Source organism: Myotis myotis, unplaced genomic scaffold (genome assembly GCF_014108235.1).
Source record: "Myotis myotis isolate mMyoMyo1 unplaced genomic scaffold, mMyoMyo1.p scaffold_m19_p_11, whole genome shotgun sequence".
NCBI lineage: Eukaryota > Metazoa > Chordata > Mammalia > Chiroptera > Vespertilionidae > Myotis > Myotis myotis.
Window position 1 is genome coordinate 56,023,465 of NW_023416315.1, and position 24,596 is coordinate 56,048,060.

Below are 24,596 nucleotides of genomic sequence, written 5' to 3' on the forward strand. Positions count from 1 at the left end.
ACTTACATGTCGGATGCGCAGGAGAGGCCTGACAAGTTGAGCAGAGCTACCGTATCAGCATGGGAACAAGCTGGCATGTTTGGGACGAGTGCTTTGAACAGAGTGGAGAGTGGGCATGAAGGCTGTAGTATCTCCACAAGAAATTGCTTGGCAAGTACAAGGATCGTGCAGAGCCTCGCTGTGGTCATTGTAAAGGTTTTGTTTTTTAATCAAGTGAAATGGAAAGCCGATGGAGGCTGCTCTAAGCATTCTGAAACTTTAGCTGTATTATCCTCCCCACACTTGCATGGCACAGGGAATGTTATTCACTGCCCTTTTACTTTAATGAAGAAGGAGAGACAGAGAGAGTGCCAGTGATTTGCCCAAAATCACCTTTGAAGTTTGAGAATGTGGATTTGAACCCAGGCAGTCTGGCTTTAGAGCACATACGGATTGCTTAGGGATTACAGAGGCACAGAGAAGTTTGGGGAGATGGTGGGTGATGCATGTGTGCATTCTCTTAACTGAGGTGATGGTGTCATGCATGTATACGTATGTTAAAACTCACCCCTCTGTACACTTTCAATATGTGCAGTTTCTTGTGTGTCCATTTATACCTCAGTAAAGTTGTAAAGAGAAATGTTGTAAAAATGTGGGGGAGACCTTGAAGGATTTGAAAGCAAGGAAGTGGCATTTATATTTTGGGAAGGATGGATAGGAGACCAGTTACAGAGCTAGCACAGCCCTAGCTGGTTTGGCTCAGTGGATAGAGCGTTGGCTTGTGGACTGAGGGATCCCAGGTTTGATTCCAGTCAACTGCACATGCCTGGGTTGTGGGCTCCAACCCCAGTAGGAGGTGTGCAGGAGGAGCCGATCAATGATTCTCTCTCATCATTGATGTTTCTATCTCTCTCTCCCCTTCTCCCTTCCTCTCTGAAATCAATAAAATATAATTAATAATAATAAAAAAGAGCCAGCAAAACTCCAGGACAAAGCTGATAAGGAATTGGATGAACTAGGGTGCCGTAGGGCAGAAGGTGGAGAGGAGCTCAAGGGTAAAACAGACAGGACCTACGGACTAATTTGAATGAGGGGTAAGAGAAAGAAGGATTCTGGGATGACTGCCAATCAGGGGCTTGGTCAGAGGTGAACTGTGGTGCCTCTAACCAAAGTGAAAAATTCTGGAGCAGCAGGTTCTGGAGAAGGATGATGGCTGTTGCAAACATGCTGAGGTTGTGGTGCCTCGGGGACATCCGGGCCACAGGTAGAGTAGCAGGGAGAGTTTTGGTTTGAAGTAGAGACGTGAGAGTCAGTGTGTGAGAGGATGTGGAAGCCAGAGGCTCAAAGGATGTAATCCAGGGATGAGAAGGAGTGGAGGGTAAAACTCTGGAGAATAATGATACTTAAAATGAGATTTAAAAATATTTCACATGCATTTTGCCCTGTATCTCTGTTCATATTCATGGGAAACACTGTTCATTGACTATAACACTCTCTTCTTTAGAAATTGCTTAGCAAAGTGTTCTTAGAACCCAGTGTCTTTGATCAGTGTCACTATGGAAGATGTATTCTTGTTTTGCATTCCTGATTTAAGTAGTAAACTTGAAACCATTAAGGAGATGAAGGAGTGGTCTTGAAAGCCCAAGGGGGTGGGGTGGGGGAGGGCGAAAATGTCAAGAAAAAGGTAGTAGTTATCATAGATCTTAATCCAATAAGAACCTATATACAGTCATTCTGTAGAAAATCGTGTTAAAGAATAACATTTGCCATTTTTCATCAGGCAGTGTTCAATCAGTTTGACAGATTTTTCCTTTGTTTTTTTTATAGGGAGTAGCTCCAAACTTTTGTAAATGTTTTATTCACATGATTTGGATTGTTTTGTGATGATAGACTTCAAGCCAGTTCCTTTGTTTTTCCCTTGTTTCTGCTATGATGGATTATTTGTCTTGCAGGTCTTGAAAGAGATGGGTAGAGAAGGGTTTAATCATAGTAAGATAGTTTCTTAGACCTTCCATTCTGACTACAAACAAAATGTTCTGGTTTAAGCTTTTGCTATGAAAAAGTACCTGTAGTTTTCCTCACGGTTTGCAAGTTATTTCACTTCTAAGGCTCAAGGCTGTTGACATATCAGTGAGCATCTGGAGAAAAAAACTTTTTTTAAAATTTAGTTAATTGAATGTTTTATGTGCAGTTTGCAAAATTCACAAATTTGTAAACATTCTTTTGAGTTATTTGAGTTCTTACCCTAATTCCTTTATCTGCTCCATTGTCAGTATGTAAATAGAGCCATTTGCAGGGGAGAAATAGTTCTTTGCCCAAATATTCCTTTCTTCTGCATTTGATCTGAATGCCCTCTGGGCTTGCCTCTGGGTGGTACAAGATGGGTATGGACAGTAGGATTAAGCTGAGCCCCTGTTTGTTGCTTGAATGGCTTTGCTCAAAATCTTCTCTTTTTGATGACAATGTTTTTGTTTTTGTCATATGATGCTTTCAGAAATGAAAATAAGATGAAATATTAACTTGATGAACATCTACTCTTATCTTAAATGATGGTGGCTATTCTCATGTCCACCATTGACATAAGAAAGATTGGCTGGTATTTTTTGTGTGTCTTCTTTTCTCCCTTTTGTATTACTTTAGAGACCTGATTATTAATGCCATCTCAGTTAAGGAGAAAGGTCCTGTTTCCATGGAAATGGCATTAGGAAGTAGCTGTGGGAACTAAACATCTCCTCTCCAGAAAACATTTTGTTTTCCTTTGCACATCTTGAAAACAATAGCACCCTGAATTAACAACATGCATAAATAGATGCTAGGATAAATAAAATGGAAATATATAAAAACTATTTCATCAGAGTTTATTTCAGATGTGTAATAACAAAGTAGCAAGGTCATTTAGGAATGAGGACTAGACCACCCGGGGAAGTCATAAAAGCTTTACCAGAGTATGTGTAAGCTAAGACTTTTTTTTGTTTTGTTTTTTGAGGAAATCAAAATAAAGGAACTGATATACCATCAATATTGTTCATAAATGTTTATGGTTAGTAGCAGAGGTCAATGTTAATATAGCAAGAATTCTTGACCCCTAAGAGATATTTTCTAAAGAGACAAAGTTTTGGAAATTCTTACTTGGTTCTTAGTTAACTTCATGAAGTATGGGTTGTTGATGATTTTGCCTCATATGTGAATCCTACATCCCTCCCTGGCAGAATTCATAGAAAGAGAAAGTTCATGACCATATCCTACGTGAATTTTGAAATTAGAATCTACATTTTTTCTTGGACTTTTGGAACTCTGAGACATTTTTAGCAACTAACACCATAATTCAATATCATTATGTTTTGATTCATGATTTCATCTGACAGGATGGTTTTTGTTGTTGTGTTGTAACCAGGGGATCATTTTCTCAGAATGGTGTCTATGAGACAAATGTTTTGAGGCTGGACTTGGACTGGGAGAGGAAGTGCAGAAGAGGAGAGAGCAATTAGAAGGCTTTGGCAGTAGTCGAGGTGAGGGTGATTTGGAGAGATGTGGGGGCAGAGAAGATGCAGTGAACGAAGAGCATCAAGACATTTTGTGGAGGCGGAATTGACTAGATTTAGTGATAATTCATTTTGAAGATTGAGGGTGATGGAATCTTCAAGGAGGGGGTGAAAGAACCATTAACTGAGATGGGGAAGGACCAAAAGTCCAGCTTGTAGCATGGGAGGTTTGAGGGGTGAAATATAAAGCAGGCTGTGGGAAATATGAGTTGGGGTTCAAAAGAATCTCTTGGACCACAGATATGGCATGTTACAGTAGCTGACATTGGTGAGGATTTGAGTGTTCTGTTTCATAACTAATTTTATTTATTTTTTCATAACTAATTTTAGGTACAGTATGACAGCCATAAAAATAAGAGATGATATACTCAATAGTACCTTCCAAATGCAGGAAAGATATAAGGTCCAGTAGAAATCTGTCAGTAGACTTAAAGAGAATAAGAAAATTAGACTCAAAGAGAAATTTAAATCTTTCCACTTTGTTCTCTTTTGGTTTGATTTACATGGAAATTTATGTTTGAAAGGGAAACAGAAGCTGTTATCAGAAGTCAGGAAACAAAAGCATAGGAAGAGAAAATAAATTAGTTATCACTAATTTTAGTTTTCTAGAGTTAATTAAATCTACTCATGTTTTGTAATGAGAAAAATGGCACAACATGTTTTTATTAATTATATGACAATTTTTAAGTTATTTGAAATAGAGATACGTTTGTTAGATTCTCTTTTTCAAGTTGAAGGGAAGTTTCGAAGCAAGTTTCAACATTTGTCCTGTGATGTCTCCAGGTCACCTCAGGGACACAGTGGTACAATAAGGAAAAGCAGAGGGAGGATGTTATAGACCTAGAAATGTAATGACTTGGGGGAAGATACTGGACTCGGGGAAATTTCATTATTTTGACCATTTGTAAAAGTGGCCCCACTTGTACATCTTCTCAGATGAATGTGTTTCAAATATCTTGAGCTGTAGACTTCTTAATCAGCAAAAACAACAGTATAAAGGATGCCACTGATTTCTCTCTTCTTCTCTAGGATGCATATCTTTTGAGCAGCTTTATTCTCTCTCTCTCTCTCTCTCTCTCTCTCTCTCTCTCTCTCTCTCACACACACACACACACACACACACACACACACACACACACTTGGTGCAGGAAATAGGGAAGGAGGAAAGAAGCATAGGGAGTAGGCATGGAAGAGAAACAGAGAAACCATAGGCTCTGGGAGAGGGTGGAATTAAAGAATAGAGAGGGGACGATACTAGTAGAATACCTGTGATGGATTCGTTTAGGATTCCTGTTCATGCCTTCTTCCCCTCACCCCCCTCCCTACCTTTGTAAAGAGGGATTCCCTTTTCCACTCTGATTTTCCTCCTCCATTGCTGGCTGCTCCTTTTTAGCCTCTTTGGCTAGAACAACCTTGCCTTTCCAACTTATAATTGTCACAGCCTCAGGGAGAAGTATTAGCATATACTTTCCCTTCTATTCCCAGCTGCTCCCCATGGAGACCCAATGACTTTAATGCCATCTATATGCTGAGACTCCCACATGTCTATCTCCAATCCTTACCTCTCTCCTGAACTCCACACAACCTAGATGGCACCTTTGTTTAAATGTCTTCTGGGCGTCTTAGACTTAATTTGTACAAAATCAAATGCTTAATTTCCACATCTCCAACACTTGGTCCTCCCTCAGTGTCCTCATCTCAGTAAACGTACCACTCTTTGTGCTGAAACCTTGAGTCATCCTTGGCTTCCCTTTTATTACTCATAACCCACCTTCAGTCCATTAACAGACAGATCTCTATTCAAGATATAACTGGAATCTCACCACGTTTTACCAGCAGCACTGCTACCATTCTCATCCAGGCCACCATTTTCTGGATTGTTGCCGTCGCCTCCTAAACCATTTCTCTGGTTACACCTGTCCCCTTCCACAGACATTCAGATCTATTCTCTACATACCGGCTTCTGAGAGCCTTGAAAACAATTCTGTTCATATCACTTCCTGGCTCACAAACCTCTAGCAGTGTCTATTTACTTAGAAAATCCAGGCGCTCATGATGGCTTAGAAAGCCCTGCATATTACAGCCCCCGACGCCAATCCAGTCTCATATCCTGTCACTCTCTCCCTCACTCACTGAGGTCCAGCCTCACATGCTGCCCTGCTCTTCCCCAACAAGACAAAAATCTGACAGGCTTTGCACTTGGAGTTACCTCTGCTTGGTACTCTCTTCCACCAAACAGAAGTTGGTTCTCTCTTACTTCCTTTAAGGATCTGCTCAAATGTCCTCCTCTAAGAGTACTTTGCTGACACCCCATCCAGAAGCACATCCCTTACTCCGCTCCCCTAGCCACCGCTGCCATCATGGTTTAACTCTGCATTACAAGTGTGCTTGTTGTCTGACTCTCTACCTCTCAGCCAGGGGCTTGGTTGGGCTTTTCCATTTCATTTTTGCATCCAAAAGACTACCTGACCATGAGGCATAACTATTAGCTCCATAAATATTAGCTCCATAAATATTAGCCAGCCTAAGAGCAAAAATCAATAACCAGGGAGATCGGTTTTTGATTCGTGTGACTCTTTATTTTGGCAGCTCTGGGAAAGGCAGTGAGTCTGCTCACAGGTATCTAGCATGATGCCTGGAGCAGAGCTTTCCTATATAAATATGTATCGAGTAAGTGAATGAATGGATGCAATCACGTTAGTAACTTACTTTTTAGACCTGTTCATTATGGCAGGGTTACGCTGGCAAAGGGACCTAACCTTAACTAAGGTGTCCATGAAGACCTCTTTCAGGAGGTGCACATATCTAACAAGTACTGAACGTATTACCAGTCAACCGCAGTGCTTACTGCCTTATGTGTACTAACTGATTTAATCCTCACAACTAATATCATCAGTCCCGTTTTACAGATGGGGAAAGAAGGTATGGAAAAGCAGATTCACTTATCTCAGGACATACAGCTAGTCAATGGCAGAGGCACACCCAGGCAGCCAGCTCCTGACCACTGTGCTACACTAGTGCATCCAAGCTGAGGACTGAGAGTGGACAAGTAGCTGGCTAGATGGAGGGTTGGACTAAGGGAGGAGTCAGTATTCTGGGCAAATGGAATCAAATGTGCCAAGAGCCAGATCATGACCAGTTCCATCAAGGACATGACAGAGGGCTCAGTATGGCCAGAATGCAGAGTGGGTGTGCAAGAGGCTAAGAGGTGAGCCTGGTTATTAAGCAGGGGACAGATTGAGGAGGGCCTGCTAGGCTGTGCTAATGAGTTTGGCCTTCCCTTAGGCAATGGGAAGCATTAAGTGGTTTTAGGAATGTTAGGTGCACAGTGTTGCTTTTTAAATGGTCCCCTTGGTAGCCCTGTAGAGGATGTGCTGGAAGTCAGGCAGGTGGAAAGCAGGGAGGCCAGACAAGAAGGCCTTGCATGAGTCCACAGAGGGGGTCACGGTGACCTGGTCTAAGGTGGTGGAGAGGTAGTATAGATTTGAGCTAGAATCAAGAGGACTTGGTGATTTGGGGGGTAAGGAAGAGGCAGGTATAGATGAGGTTATTTAGAGGGACCAATTAATCAATTAGTTTTCACTTCTAGGATTTGATTCTACAGATAGACTGGTTACTGGTATATGTACACAAGGCTGTATTTACAGTGATATTAATTGTAGGACTATTTGTAGTCGGGTTAGAAACAATACAGTATAAGACCTTGCACACGGAACATGACGTGGAGGGTGCCCTGAATTTGTGCACCTAGTAAATGAATTACTGAATTACAGTAAGTTCAAAGAATGAAATATAATAGCATAGTTAAATAGTACACAAAGCTTTATATACTGGTAAGTAATGATTGCCAGGAGCAATGGATAGTATGCTATGATTTGTGATATAAAAATCTATTTGTGTAACACTATAGATATGTGTAAATATATAACATAGTTCTGGAAAGCTACATAAAAATCTTTGCATGTAAATATTTTACATAAAATTGTAAAAGGGTCAGAGGCTAATAGTACTAAGGAAGCTTACTTTTTTGTACAGTCTCGATTTTTATATTTGCATGTATTAACAATGAAAATAATAAAAATTCTGGAGACTTGATAAAGCAGTGACAGTTAAATGATTCAGTAAATGGGAGTAGAGCAAACATGATACTAACAACCACTTTTCTATTTAAAAACCTCTGAAAGAATAAAAATTTAAACCATAATTATAAATCCCATATTAAATCAGATGAGTCTTAGAGAGAAGGGAAGAAGGGGGGGCAGGAAGAGATTAACCCAAGAATTTATAAGCATATATGCATAACCCATGGACACAGACCATAGTGCTTGTGGTGAAGGCTTGGAGGCAGAGAAGAGTGAGGGGGGGAGGGGGATGGGGATAGGGGGAACGGGGTTAATGGGAGGAAAAAGGGGACATCTGTAATACTTTCAACAATAAAGATAAATTTTAAAAATATGAATATAATACACTTGAAATTGTGTATTAGGGTGGGACAGCACATGAGATTCTTACTAAGTATAGAATAGATAAATTATAAGAAAATTTAAATATAAAAGCTTGTAATAACATGTGAGTGTAATTAATTCACCTTAAAGATTAATGTATACATAGAGGATTAAGATTTGAAAGAATAGAAAAGATCTGGATTTAGAAATACTATCACATAAACATTAAATATCTAACAGTTTTACCAAAAATTTCACTTTGCAAATTACTCTAAGGACTCAAGGTTCTTTTCAGTGAGAAAAGTCTCAAGATGGATGGATTTTAGATTGCGCTTTCAGCTCTAAGATAATATTAGTTCCTTAGTATCGGGAGAGCTCAGTGTCTTCAGTGGCTGTTGCAGCTGCCGGTGCAGCTCTGAGGGTTTGCTCTGTTCACTGGGCAGGTGAGAACCTTCTGCAAAATGCACAGTATAAGCTTGAAGAATATGGAATAATGTGAGTCAGGACCAGAATAGTAGATCACCTTAGCCATTCTGGACTTCTTGATATTCTTATTCTGCAGGTAATCACGGTCTTTGGAGAAGGGGCAGGCCTCAGCATCTCTCACTGCTCTGTGCGTCCTTCAGGACCAGGCGGGTGACTGTTTTTCAGAACTTGCCTGGGTTCTAGGTGAGCTTGACCTTGACTACTTTTATGGCTGCAATAATAAAATTCACTATTGGCATGCTATGGATGTCAGGCAACCTTAAGAATAAACATATCTTGAGTAAATAGATTTTCAAATTAAGGGCAAATTCCAGTTAGAGGACACTTTTTCTCTTCATTCTTTTCCTACCTCTAGTAAACCGGTAACTCAAACAATTAAAAGTATAATACATCTATAAGTATGAAATAAAGATAAGTACATTGCACTGCCAGATTACTGGGGACCTTGGTGCTGAGGGGCAAAGCCTTCTGAACCAGCCTCAAGCGAATCCAGTGGAGTGCCTCACATCTGTCCCCTTTCCACAGACTCGTTCCTCTTGGGGCTTCAGGGGGAGCGTGGCTCCCCTGGAAAACCATGTTGAATTTGGCTTAGAAAGTGATAGATTCGTGTTCACGCAGAAAATGACGATCTATTACTCTTACACTGTGATCTATTGATCAAATGCAGCAGGGCTCACCAAGAAAATCATCTGCTTTTAAGAGATATTTCTGAAAAAGTTGAGACAGGTGTAACTAATTCTGGGCCAGGGAAGCTGCTGTGAGGCCCCTGCTGTAGAGAAGGTTCCTGATGGGAGAGGCCTGGTCCCCAAGTTGCCTAGTGCAGCTGTGGGTCCGTCAGGGATCCCCGAGCCTACACTTCCAGGGTTTGACTGTCGAGAATCCTACGTGGGCTGCAGACAACAGTTAGGTACCTTTCTGGAGACATTTTGTGTGGATTCAGGCCTTATGCCCTATTTAAATTTTAGTGGCATCTATAAAACCTAGATGTCCAAGCCACAAAAGTGTGATGTGCCACGACCAGGAAGCTTCCGCTGCCCGAAATACCGAGAGGGGAGGACTGTGTCCCTTGTGTGTTTTATACAGAAATCCATCCGTTGAAAAATCCGTTCCTTTTTCATTGTGATCACATTTGCCACAGTCCCTCCAACAGGAAAACTGTTGTTATTGTCAGACGGCACAGCATAGGTAAATCTGTGCTCCTTGTTGCTTATGCCCTGGTAGGCGATTCTCTTCTGTGTTGCTCAGGGCCTGGAGGACTGTCGTGGGGCCCTGCGGGCCCTTGTTCTCCCAGAACTGTGGCTTTTCTCATGTTGCCACAGTCTTCCCTGAACATCTGGGTTTTCAGAGGGCGCCCCCTCCACTTCTGCCAGGCTGCTGCCGCCCTCTGACACTGTGCTTGAGCTGGGGGGCCTTGCCTATCTTACAGAGAGAGCCCCTGAGTCCCGAGTTCTGGTCCTGAGTGAGGAAGAACCCTCCCATTGTTAGTTATACCTCCTCTCTGAGGCTGACCTGACCCCGGCTCCTTCCTCAGCCCCGCCTGCCAATACTCACAGGTAGAGCCTCCTGGCTGGGCGGGCATCTCTTCCCCCAGGGGTCATGCTTTGGTTCAAATCTCAGCTTCATTATTTATTAACTTGTGATTTTGGGCAAATTACATAACCTCCCTGGGCCTCATCACACTCATCTGTAAAGCCTCTCTAATAATAATAATGGCTATAATGGCTTGGTGTTTGCTTTATTTTGGGGTTAATCCTCACTCGAGGATACTTTTAATAATATTGCTTGGTGTTTGCTTTATTTTTTGTTAATTCTCAGCTACAGATATTGTTTCCTTTGGTTTTGAGAGAGAGTGGGTGGGAAGGGGGGAAAAGAAGGGCGAAGAGAGAGAGGGAAGAAAAAAAAAACGATATGAGAGAGAAACATCAATTGGTTGCCTCCCTACTTGCCCCCACTGGGCCAGGGATCCAGCCTGCAACCCAGGTATGTGCCCTTGACCAGGAATCGAACCTGAGACCCTATGGTGCTTGGACCGACACTCTAACCACTAAGGAGAAGGGAGAGAGACACATTGATGAGAGAGAAACATCAATCAAGTGTTTGCTTTAAAACAATAACAACTCATATGTTGTCTGACAGAAAGTAAATGTTCAGTTGCTCATCACTGTTATCCTCACAGACCAGGAGCCACCCAGCCAGCCCGTTGGTTCTGTTTTAATTCACTTGAGATGCTGTGAGTGGGCAGGACCGTTTGGCTGAGTCATGGCTCCTCAGTCCTGGCAGGTCTGCGCTCTGAGCACATTGGGAGATGGCAGCCTACCTCCGGGGAGAGCTCTTCTGATGGAAGGGACAGGGCCCACAATTTCTCCTTCCACTGGCTGGACTGTATAATTTGCCACAAGGATGCTAAGGGGAGTTTAAAGCCATCAGAGGTCGTGTATATGGAAACAGTGTGATAGTAAGTGTGCTGAGATGTTGTTTCAGCCAGGAACGGCCTCTGGGCAGCACACTCTATGTGAGAAGTCTTCATGAGAAGGTGAAGAATGAACCCCTTGTTCATCATATTCTCTTGTTAGTAGTCCATCTTTCCCTTCGTCATGCCTCATTTCCACTCCACATAATATTCCTCTTCTCATTAATTTTCATGGAAATTTAACTTAACACTTCCAAATAGCTCTATAAAATAAAAATATTTTCTGAGTGCACACACACACACACACACACACACACACACACACAGGCACTCACACAGTGTAACTGTTACTGAATGGTAGCCACACTCGAGAGTAAATGAGCAAAAAGACACATCTTCAAGCCTTGCAGAGGCTCCATAGCATCTTATAAAATGCTGATGTCACTTAAAATGTGCTTTTCTACTCTTTGGTCTTATTTCATTTTTTCATTTCCCTGAGAACCGTTCCCTGCAGCCAAAATGCCAGCGACTCATTTTAAATAGAGTTCTGATTTCCTCTAAATCAGAAAGAAAGAAAAAAAACACCTTTCTTTTCCTTTTCCTTCTTGAGAGCCAAGAAAAACACATCCTAGCCATCTCTGCCCAGGATTAAATAATAGGGCCTCCCACATGCCATAGGCTCTAAGCCACCAAATTGAAGAAAGCAACACTTTCAGACTTTTTCTGTGTGCAGGACAAAATTACTTCATCTTGTTCCAATCACAGTAACAAATATTGGCCACCTACTATCTGCTGGTCACGTTGTGGCCCAAAATAAGGCACCGTCCTTGTCCCAAGGAATCCGTAATCGAATAAGAAAGATCAGGAATGTGATCTGACCTTGTAGTACAAGTTCCATTAGAAAAGATAAGAGCCAGTCTAGTCTGGAAGGAGAGAGTACAGTTAGCAGTGAGCAAAAGGATGTTTTCATCTAACATTCTGCCAGAGACAGGCAGAAATGGGCTAAAATCAACATCGGTGGAAAATTTGCTTAAGGCAGGAGATAGAGCTTTCTTTTATTTTTTCTTCCCCAGAAGGGGAGGCACAGGAATAGTCAGTAACGATGCTGAGAAATATTTTAAATCGATGAGAGAAAGGCTAGAGGGGTACTCACCTTGACCTGGGGGGAATTTGCACAGAGAGCCTTTGGGAAATGGAAGGGGTGGAGATGACGTTTGGGACTAGAGGAGAGAACCTTCCTTGGTCAGTGATAAAATGTTCACTCTTGGTGTCCCTTCAGTTTTTCAACTGACATCGCATGTGTTCAGGAGTCGATATTATCATTTACATTTAAAGATCATTAAGGGAATAGTGATTTCGTTTTTAATTACCCGCCTGCTGAGTTTTCCTCCACTGGCATCTTTGGCTTTGTGTTTGAGTTAACCTCTTCTGGATCCGGCTGTCTTTGGGTTACTGGTGTAAAGTAGAAGTGAGTGGCAGGTTGTTATAGCAACTGCATGTGATAGCAGCTGGGGATACCGGTGGGGAATGATCATGAGCTTGAATAGTCTGCACGCTTTTCTTTAGGAAATTTTGCAGTCAATTAAAGGCCTTGCTCACAGTTTTTATTCTGACAATGAAGCTTTTCATGAATGTTCAGATTGTCTGAAAGTGCTACAAAATTATAACAAGACAGTTGTAAGAACGTATCATGATTTCCCAGAGAACTAGAACATTATTCTATTGTGGTTCTATTAAGGTTGGGAGTAAGCGAGCTTTGGCACAGACCAGGTGGTAATGGGCTCTCTTACATAAAAGTTCTGGTGGTTCCTCTTGTCCACGACCTCCTCAGCAGGGCGTTCAAAGCTTCGTCCTCCTGCCCTCAGCTACCCAGCTTCCTGCTGCTTCCTTCATATTCCCTACAGGTGAGCCATCGTGGTGACTTAGTACCAGGACAGGACATTCACTGTCACCTCAGGGCCTTGGCTGTGATGTCCCTCTTCTAGCAAGCTTTGAATCTAATTCATTATTTGGTGAATTTTTCCTCAGACTGAGCTCAAATGCCACCTCCTCGGTGAAGCCTTCCCTATTCCTCTCTTCTAGGCAGAAATCACTCCATTTTCTGTGCCCCTGAAGACTAGCCATTGGGGGTTTTATCAGAGCTTATGCTGAGCCATTTTTTATGATGGTTATTTTAATTTTGTTTCCGATAAGGAAGGCAGAATAGAGGAAAACAATGTGAACTTGAAGGTAAGGGCAAGGCCATTTCAGGTGGAGGAATTAGTATTTGTGGAGGCACAGAAATGAACAATTTACTTTGCCTGATAGAAAGACTGCATATGTGGGTTGATGAGGTAGATAGACTCTTGCATTAATGCAGGGAGGTGGAGGGTGTGGCAACTTAAAGTCTAGGTTGAGAATATAGATTTAATGTTGGAAAGAACAAGGAATTACTTTGTCTATAAGCAGGGGAGTGATAGATAACATTAAATTCTGGATAACTTTAATCTTCAGGGAGCACAAAGCATTTCCGAGTAACACGTTTTTTCTTATTGCTTTGCATACTCCTGCTCTTTTGCACAAGACAGGGCACTGTTGCAAATGCCCACACTTGCTTATTCTGTTGGGCATATAGCACATATACCATATAGCACAGTACCACCCTCAGCGAGGCTGGGGCTTTAATAATGGCCCCATAGAATACGCAAATGATGTTTTAGATGATGTTGGAAGGGATGGTGCTCCTGGGCTTTAAGGAACTTGCAAAATGGGAGAGAAAGAGGACAGTGGGCCTCATAATCTTGCCCCTTCTCCACCATCACACTCTTTTGTCCTGAGTTTCTCCATCTAAGGTCGTCGAGGACCGTTCGATGCCTCAGTCTCAGAGCTTCTAATTTGGTTGGCGTATGGATGACTCCTCATTAAGAGAATGTATCCAAGCTCGGCCAAGGACTGTGCGCAGCTGGACGGAGTGGCACTGCTCTCACAGTGGGTTCCATCTCTGGCTGCGCATTTCATTTCCCCAAGGAGGTTTTTCAAATATCAAGGCCTGAGTCCTGCCCACACTATTTAGCTCAGAACTTTTTAAAATCAAACCACTGACCCAAGCTTTCCTCTTCCTGCTTTCTACCAAGAAACAAGACATGGAGGAGAGCAGAGCAGTACATGGAGACGGGTGATTCTATGATGGGAAATTGCAGAGAAGGTTCACGTTTAGTAGTTTTTGTGGTGGTTATTTTAATTTTTGCTTCCTGATAAAGAAGGAGAAATAGGGGTTAACAATATGAATAGCTAGAAGGTAATTCTGCCAGGTGGAAGAATTAGTATTTGTGAAGGCAGAGAAATGAGCAATTTACTTTAGCTATAGGAAGACTGCATATGTGGATTAATGAAATAGATAGATCCTTGCACGAACGGATGCAGGGATGCGGTGGGTGTGACAAGCCTTAGTTGGAAAGAATAAGGAGTTACTTTGTTTCTAAGCAGGGGAGTCATTTAATAGATAATATTTAATTTCAATAAAGTGTTTTATTGCTATGATTAGGGTGTATATTAGCTTGTACTGCATTAAAAATAAGGCAACATAGATTGGGTGGCTTAAACAACAAGAATGCGTTTCTCATAGATCTGGAGGTTGAGAAATCTAAGATCAATGTGCTCATTGATTTGGTTCTCTTCTTCGCTTGCAGATGGCCTTCTCACCATGTCATGGTGCCCTCACATGGGGCAGAGAGGAAGAGGGAGGGGGGAGCAATGCAGTTCTTGTCTCTTCTTCTTTTTGTAAGGGCACTTTTTGTAATACCATCATGGGAGCCCACCCTCATGACCTCATCTAAATCTGATTTCTCTCAAGTCTCAGTTTCAAATACTATCACATCGGGGGTTAGAATATATATTTAAAAGCAAATATGTGTTGGATGTTTTCAACCCTTTTGCACCCTTGAAAAAATCCTAAATTCTAAGGAAAATAATATCAGTATATTAGATCTATAATGGACATTAATTTATTCCCAATCTTGCTTTAGATAATTTTATTAAGGAGAATTGTCTTAAAACTGGAAGAGAGGAATAAATATTAATAAATACGAAAGAATCCAAGATCAGGAAGAATATATTTTAAAATAATCTACTTTCTTTGAAAAGGGAATGTTTCCACATTTAATACATTATGTCACAGCTAGTGAGAGATCTTAAAAATTTGATCACAGGACCATGGACCAATAATGTCTGAGAAATAATGAAATGGTAGTGTTCCTAGAAGATTGATAAGGGGAAAACATTCCCATTGTCAAAATTGAACAGTTGAACGTATAGCTTAATAAATTTAATGGTAACCTCAACAAAATTCTCCTGAGTCCTTAGACCAGTGATGGCGAACCTATGACATGCGTGTCAGAGGTGACACGCGAACTCATTTTTTTGGTTGACTTTCTTTGTTAAATGGCATTTAAATATATAAAATAAATATCAAAAATATAAGTCTTTGTATTACTATGGTTGCAAATATCAAAAAATTTCTATATGTGACACGGCACCAGAATTAAGTTAGGGTTTTTCAAAATGCTGACACACCGAGCTCAAAAGGTTCGCCATCACTGCCTTAGACAGATGTTTTATATAGACTTAGAAAGGGAAGTTACAGTGAGCTAGCATGAGCTTCCTGAAAGAAATGTATGCAGCTGGCCAGTGTGGCTAAGTGGTTGAGCATCAACCTGTGAACCAGGAGGTCACTGTTCTATTCCTGATCAGGGCACATGTCTGAGTTACCGGCTCAGTCCCCAGTGTGGGGCATGCAGGAGGCAGTTGATCAATGAGTCTCTCTCATTATTGGTGTTTCTATCTCTCTCTCCCTCTCCCTTCCTCTCTGAAATCTATAAAATACATTAAAAATGTATGCAATTAGCCTCATTTCATTTATTGGATATGGTTACCATAGTAATAGATTTGGGAAATGCCATAGACAACCTGTGTCTAGATTTCGACAATGTCTCTGAAAGTCTTTTATGATTTCCCTATGGTCAAGATAGAAACAACCCCCATGGATATTATTAATTAACTAGTGGCCTGGTGCACAAAATTTGTGCAGGGGGTGGAGTGGTGTCCCTCAGCCTGGCCTGCACCCTCTCCAATCTGGGACCCCTTGGGGGATGTCCAACTGCCAATTTAGGCTCAATCCCTGTGGGCCTAAATCGCAGTCAGACATCCCTCTTGAAATCCGGGACCAATGGCTCCTAATTGCTGACATGCCTGATCACCCCTAACCACTCTGCCTGCCAGCCTTCTCGCCCCCAACTGCCCTCCCCTCCTGGCCTGATTGCCCCTAACCACTGGCACCATGGCTTTGTCCGGAAGGTCTCCTGGAAGGTCCCCTGGTCTAATTAGCATATTACCCTTTTATTAGTATAGATTCCAAGAGGGAGACAGGTTTCTATTTGAGCAGGAATTCTGCCCTTGGTCATGTCCTGGTTGCAACTTTCATCAATGACTTGGGTGAATCAAGGTGAATGCTTGTCAGCTTATCACCTTGAACTTATCCTCCCCTGGGAAAGACCACTAAAGCACATGATGATAGAAATCAGATTTTGATATCTATAAACTAAAACAAGGTTCACTGTTACCCTGTGAAATATGACACAAGATTATACATTTAGAAAATGTGGCAATTTGATTAATGGGTAAGTATCAATGCTTATCTCTACCCATGCTCTAGCGTGATTGCCTAGCAAGCTGCAACTGACTGGCCGTTTTTCAGATTTCCTGATAGAACTAATTCTTGATTTGTGAGGAAATTTGGATTTTATTTGCTGACCCTGGAAGTCCATTATTCTTTAGAATTACTTTGAGAACCTGTTTTATGAAACAGGCCATCATCTCACTTACCTATCATAGAGTTAAGTCACCCATCTCATCAAACTTGGCTTCAAATATCTTGTTGCTGTTTGGATTAAATAGTCTGTCCTCAAACGATGAGGGCTGTCAATGTTCAGAATGATCAAAAGAATGGCTGTAGGTCCAGAAGGCATTTCCAAAGAGAGGAGTCTCTAATGTTGTGAACAAGATACCGGAATCTCAGTAAAATATCATTTGTTATTGAGAGAGATTTTGAGTATTTTTATAGGGTGGCAACTTTGAGTGGACAGCAGTTACTTGACTGTGTGAAGAGTCATGTAGCCCTTCTCTCTCTCTAATTGACAAAGTTTAAAAGTATTTTTTATTGAGGTAGAGAACAAATAACAGAATGCAACAGGATATTTATAAAATGTCTGTAAATTATAAAGAATAACACAAGTACCTGAGTATTCACTACCCATTTTAATAACTAGGGGCACTACCATAAACTCTGAAGTCCTCCTAGGTATCTTCCTTATCCGTCCCTTAGCCTCCTCTAATCGGTCTGAAATGTTTACTTATCATTCCCTTGCTTTTTCTTATTTTTCACCAAATATTTCTATTTTTTTAAAATATATTTTATTGATTTTTTTTACAGAGAGGAAGGGAGAGAGACAGAGAGTTAGAAACATTGATGAGAGAGAAACATCGATCAGCTGCCGCCTGCACATCTCCTACTGGGGATGTGCCCGCAGCCCAGGTACATGCCCCTGACGGGAATCGAACCTGGGACCTTTCAGTCCGCAGGCCGACGCTCTATCCACTGAGCCAAACCGGTTTCGGCCAAATATTTCTATTTTTAATGATGATGGCAGTATAAAACTTTCACATAGTGATTTCTATGTGCAAGTTACTTGTAAGTGCACATATTCATTTAACCCTAAAACAATCCTCAGCTGTAGATAGACTAATATCCCCATTTTACAGATGAAGAAACTGAGGTATGTAAAGGATAAATAACTGTAACTATGTAGTTAGGAAATAAAGTAATCAGAATTCCAACTCTGGAAGTTTGGCTGAGGATTATGTGCTCTTAATACCTTTGCCATGCCACCTCTCAAAGACACATAGTATAGTTCTATTTGATTTTTTAAAACGTTATGTAAATGAAATACAACTGCATGTATTCTGCAATTGGCAGTTTTTCAAACACCACTGTGTTCACTATTCTGTTCTATGGAAACTTTAGCTCATTCATTTTCATTGCCATAGAATAATATTTAATTATATGAATATATTGCAATGTATTTATCCATTCTGCTTTCATTGGACGTTAGGGCTGTTTCTGTATTTTCTATATAAATAGTGCCAATGTAATGTTTTTTGTATTATCTTGTATGTATGTGCGAGAGATCATCTAGGGTCTATATTTTGGAGTGTAATTGATAATTCTTGTGCTATGCCCACCTTCAACATTCCTATATAAGACCAGTTTTCCTAGTAATTATGCCTTCTAATAGTATATAAGTTCTACATCTTTCCAAGGGTTTGTATTTTTAAGAATTAATATTAAAAGATTAAAATTCTATTTTTTTTTTTTTTGCCAGTCTGATTACACGGAATTTGATCCTTTCATTTTTTTTCTTTTTCTATTTAGGTTTCCCCTTCTGTAAAGTACCTGTTCAAATTTTTGTTCATTGTTTTTTTGGAAGGGAAGGTGTTGTTTTCCTTTTGTTATTGATTTCTACTAATTATATATATGTTAATTATATATATTATATTAAGATTTGTGGAAAATACCTCTTATTTTTTAGCTCCCCTTTCACAGTATTTCTGATAAGCAGAATTACTTCATTAAATTGACTTTATAAATTCTATTAGGATATTTGCATTTTTTAGTGTTTATTAAAACTTTATAAAAAAGATATTTTTCTATATGTCTTTTAAATGTGAAATACTTTAGTATTTCACATTTCCATCTTTAATCTAGCCAGGATCAATATTTATGTATTTTTTGAGATAGAGTTCAATGTCACCTTTTTTCTGTAAGGATAATCAGTTTTTCTGGGTCCGTTTAATGAAAAATGTGTCATTCCTCACTATTCTACAATGCCAGTTCTGTGATTAATGATGTTTTCATATGTTTTTTGGTCTGTTACTGAGTCTCTTTTTTTTTGTTTCATTAGTCAATGTGTCTGTTCCTGTCTCAATATCACACTGTATTATTCCTTGTTAGTGCTTTATAACAAGTCCTGACATCTGTTCATGCTAGCCCTGCTTCCAACCTTCTTCAGGAGGTCCTGGTTACTCTTGTTCTTTGCTTTTCTACACACATTTTAGAATTAGCCCAGCAGGTTCACTTAAAAGCCAATGGGAATTTTGATTGGAATTTTATGAATCCATAGATCATTCAGGCGGAGCTGACATCTTTAAAATATTGAATTTTCCATCACACAAACACAAGTTTCCTTTTATTTGGGTGATTTTAGTAGTTTTCTAATATGCCTTTAAATATTGTCTCTGCCCAATTCTCTTTCTAAACTCTAACAGACATATGTTCAACTTACTTTCTTACTGCTCTCTGTGATTCTTAACTTTCATTTCCTTCCATATTTTCTATCTCTTTTATGCATTCTGGATAATTTCTTTAGATATGCATTGTAGTTTAATAATATTTCTTTTCCGTTACTTTTCTATACTATGTATACATATATTATTTACTTTTAATTCTAGTTTTTCTTATATAGAAGTTATTTTTATTCTTTTAAAACTATAGTTATTTGTTTATAGTCTCTTGTTCTTTAATATAATTTAACCCCATATTTTATTTCTTTAAAACACTAAACATAATTATTTTATATTATTTAAATATAATTTGAGTATTCTAGAGTCTGTTGTTTTTGCCGACTTATACTCATTAAGTCCCTTTTATTTTCCTGTGTTTGTGATTTTTTTGATGGAGATTTCATGTGTCTTAGTACTTTATTTAAAAAAATTCGTTGAGAATTGGTTTGAAAATTGGTTTCTCTAGGACGAATCTGTATTTGTTTCTAAGGTACTCAAGGAAATTTATTAACCCATAACACTGTATATTAAACCTTTGGATTGGCATCTTTAGGAGAATCCAGGGAACAAACCCATTTGAAGGCTACCTGCAGTCAAATATCCAGGGAAGCTTTTTTTTCCTTCTATCACTTGCCATTTTCAAGACCAACATTTTTCTTATAGACCCATGATGGAGTCTTTGAGACTTGGACCCCCTTTTTTTCTGAGATCTCTCTAGACAATAAACCTGAAATATTGTCATAAACACTCTCTAATTGCATCCTCTCTCCCCCTCCCATATGCAAATTCAGTGACTTCCAGTACTCATAGTGGCCCATAAAAGTCAGGACCAGTTTACCTTTCATTATTTTATCACATCAAGTACACTAGAGCTTTACAAATAAATACTTTTACTTTGTAAGGTAGTTAATAGTCTCATTTTCTGTAAGATATTGTCGTCTCTCTTTTACAGCTGAGGAAGAGAGAGCTGAGAGTGGTTACGTTCCTTGCCCAGGGTTATAAAGATATTAAGTGTTGAATCTATTTTTATTTTTTTATCCTGTTCACTTTCCACTTTACAATCCTAATCTTCTCCGTATTGATAATAATGCCTTTTACAAAACCTTTATTGTGTTCTAGGAAAGTAATAGAAAGCAGGCACCTTTATTATTCTTGCCTAATTGAATCTTTATAACAACCCCAGGTGGCATACATTTTTCTTCCTGTTTACAGATGAAGAGATGAGTCTAAGAGACATTAAGTAATAGGCAGAGCATATACTTATCAAGTGAGAGAGCTAGGCTTCCAGTCCAGGCTACTTTAAATTTGATTCTTGTCACCTCCTTATAGTAGCCTGCCCTGATCATTAACTCCCATCCTCTACCACTTTTTCCTATTGTTTCCTTCATAGCAGTTACCTCCATTTAGCAATAATTCATGTATTTTTGTCTTTCTTTTTTTACTAGGATCATAAACTCAACAAGAAGAGGGGCCGTGAGTGTTTTGTTTACTCTGTACACCAAGCAATTCCTGGTACTACTATGTATTACATAGCTGGCACTGCATAAAGATATTGAATGCTTAAAAGTCTGAGTCTGAAACTCATTTTATTTTTGCTAAATATACTGCCTCCTTTCTTCTTTTTCAATTTAATTTATTGGGATGACATTGGTTAATAAAATTATACAGGTTTTAGGTATACAATTCTACATTACATCATCTGTATATTGTATTGTGTGTTTACCACTTCAAGTCAAGCTTCTGTCCATCACCGTTTACCCCACTTTACCTTCTTCTATCTTCCCCCATCCCCCCTCCCCTCTGCCAATCACCATACTGTTGTCTGTGTCCATGAGTCTTTCCTTTTTTTCTTTGCTTAATCCCTTTACCCTTCTCACCCAGCCCCTAAGCCCTTCCCCTCTGACAGCTGTCAGTCTGTTCTCTGTATCTGTGAGTCTGTTTCCTTTTTGTTCTTCTATTTTCTTTATTAGATTCCACATGTAAGTGAAATCATATGGTACGTGTCTTTCTTTGACTGGCTTATTTCTTAAAAACCCATAATGAACAGAGTTCCTGTTATCTTGGAATCATAGCCAAATCCAAAGCTGAAGACCATAAACACACTTAAGTACTATTCTAAGTTTAGAGAGCTGCCAGTGATGAAGGCCAGGCCCCCAATGGGAGAGCTGAGTCCAGACAATTATTTCACCAAAGCTTTTACCTTCTCTCTTGTAAGTCGATATAAGAGAGGATGGAAGAGAAGATGATGCTCTATTTGGAGTAGGATGTTGGTAAAAAAAGTTTATTTGCCTCCCTCTCTCTGTAGCTGCCACTAGCGTTAAAGGAAGAGGGCTGAAAGAGGACAGTCACACAAGTTATGGTTGTCTGCAGGAAGGCATTAGACATAACCCCCAGCAGGGCATATGCTTAACTGGTGGGCTTGGCCACCTGGCCATCCAGTAGAAGAAACAAAATGGTGACAAGACGTGTTGGTGGGGGACTGCCAGGCAGAAAAGCGGCAGAAGTTGGGGTTCCCTCAAGTTTTTGGTTTCCTAAAATTTTAGAAGATTGATTCCATCCAGGCTCTCAGGCCCAGAGAGTTGAATTTTTATTTTATTTTTATGTTTTTGGAGGGGGAAGTCCAGTCTTGTTAGTATCATCACCATTTTGAGTGAGTTAGAGGCAAACAAACAAAATCCTTAAAAAATACTCTGTATAGAAGACTGCAGCATGACACTATTCCCATCTGCTACCAACTGGAAGATAAGACAAGGCCGTGGTCTGCCCAGCCAATGCTGAGGGAGCTGTGTGGGATAAGCCTCTGGTCAGTGGAGTGCATCGAAGCTACCACCAGCCCCAGACAATGAGCTCAGCCTGCCCTGTGACTAGCCAAGGCCAGCGCTGCTGCCAACCTCACCCAAACAATTGGTAATTTCCAGAGTTCTGAAATATATGACCGTGATCATTTTTGCCAGAATTCTCATTGCTTTTATGAAGAAGCAGGCTTTTAGAGGTTCTGACTCTGCTGTTTTCAATGCTGGCACAGGAATGGAAATGGCAGAGTGAGTAGAAGTATTTTTTGATATTTATATTGATACAAAGAAGTTTTTAATTTTGATGAAGTCCAGTTTCTCAATTTTTTATTTTATGGTTAGAACTTCGTGAATTTTATCTAAAAAAGAAAAAATCATTGCTTGCTCCAAGGTCATGAAGATATTTATTTATTTTTAATGCCAATTCTTTTTTAAAAAATATATTTTTATTGATTTCAGAGAGGAAGGGAGAGGGAGAGAGAGATAGAAACATCAATGATGAGAGGGAATCATTGATTAGCTGCCTCCTGCATGCTCCACACTGGGGATTGAACCCACAACCTCGCCATGTGCCCTGATCAGGAATCGAACCATGACCTCCTGGTTCATAGGTCGACACTCAATTCCTGAGCCACGCCGGCTGGGCATGAAGGTATTTTTTAAATGTTTTCTTCTAGAAGCTTTATAGTTTTAACTTTTAGGTTTTTATCTGTGATCCCTCTTGAAGCATTAGATGTGATAGGGGTCAAGATTAATTTTTTTCCAATAGAAATAACCAGTTTTTCTAGCATCATTTATTATAAGGATATTCTTTTCTCCATTTATTTGTTTGCATGCCTGTTTTGAAACCATACATGTGTGGGTTTATTTCTGGACTCTGTTCCTTTTCATTGGTCTAATGATCAGTTCTTTGCTACTACAATCTCTTGGTTTATTTATCTTTATAGTAAGTCTTGAAATTGGGTAGTGAAAGTTTTCCAAATCTGTCAAGATTACTTGACTATTTTACCTCTTTTTTTTCTATGTACACTTTAAAATCAAATGGGTTTTGGTAGGAATTGTGTTGAATCTATGTATTACATTGGGAAGATTTGACATCTTAACAGTATTTTGTCTTTCAGTACACAAATATGATATCTTGATTTATTTACAAACTCTTTAATTTCAGTAATGTTTTATGGGTTTTAGGGTAAGGCCTTATTCATATTTTAGTAGATTTATCATTTAATAGTTCATGTTTTGAATGCCAGTTTTAGTCAGTACTTAACTTTTATTTTTCATTTTGTAGTTGTTTATATATGGAAATACAGCTGACTTTTACATATGGCTCGGTGCTCTATGACTAGAACTCATATGTCATTTCTGATGGATTTTTTGCAGGATTACTTGGCATTTTACACAATCATGGCATCTTCAAATAAAAACTTTTCCTTTTTCCTTTCCAATCTGTATGCCGTTTCCTTTGCTTGGCTTCCCCCCACTCACCTCATACTGCACAGGTTAGGACTTCCAGAACAATGTCGAATAGAAGTGGTGAGAGCAGACACTTAACGTTGTTTCAGTCATAGGGAGAAGGTGTTCAGTCTTTCACCATCATTTATGATGTTACTTGTAGACTTTTCATACATACCCTTTATCAGGTGGAGCATGTTTTTCTCTTCCTGGCTTGCTGAAAGTTTTATCATTATTTCTGTTTTTGCAAGTAGGCCTGCAGGACACACATGAAGTATGAGGATGTATATAGTGATGAATTAGTTGCTAGGGAGGCAAGGAATATAAAAAGAACATGTATATGTACAGGCCAAACCACATGGGATGGACAAAGGCCATGCAGTGGTAATGTAGACAGACTGGGCTGAGCGGGATGAGACCTGATTTCTATTCCTGGCTCTGCCACCAACTAGCCACTTAAATAAGATGGTTTGCTTTCTACTTAGCACTCAAGAGATCCAGTTGAAAACCTGGACATCTCATTTCTTTAACACCACATGCTCTTGGATTCCTTAGCTTTATTTTAAGTCTTGAGATTGAATAATGCTTTGTTCCCTGACCCTACTTTTAAGTAGTTCCTTTACTAAAGTCTCTTCACCTGAACTTTTTGGGGTGAATTCTTTTATTTATTTTATTTTTGCCAGGACTGTACCCTCATTGATACATGTTGGCAGTGTCTTCTCAACATATAGGCATGTTCTTGGGTCATTATGTCTAGGGCTGACCTCCAAGTAGGTAGGTCTCTGGCTCTAACCCCAACCTCCCAACACCCATCTATATTTCCAATACTGTGGGTTTTAGTGTAGGAAAATGATTTTAACTACTTTGAATATAGTAGTTTGATTCCATTCCTTTGGGTCATAAAGGTTTTTGCATTTTGAGTACCTTTTGAAAATACTCATATGAAGGTCATATCATACATTGTTTTGAATTGACAAACTTGTGTCAGGTTATCTATTTAGCGACACCGTCAGTTGAGCAAGATTGTGGTTGAGACAGCATAGGTTCCAGGGTGATGGGAAATTGAAGGGGGGTAGGAATCATGTTTTAGCATGGAAAGATAAACTTTTGTTGTTCA

General features: G+C 39.7%; 1 protein-coding gene across 2 annotated transcripts in view; it reads left to right on the plus strand.

The window, feature by feature from the left end:
* DGKI (diacylglycerol kinase iota) overlaps positions 1-24,596 on the plus strand; it is a 402,033-nt gene that overhangs the window by 102,638 nt on the left and 274,799 nt on the right. The gene's annotated exons all lie outside the window — the stretch shown is intronic.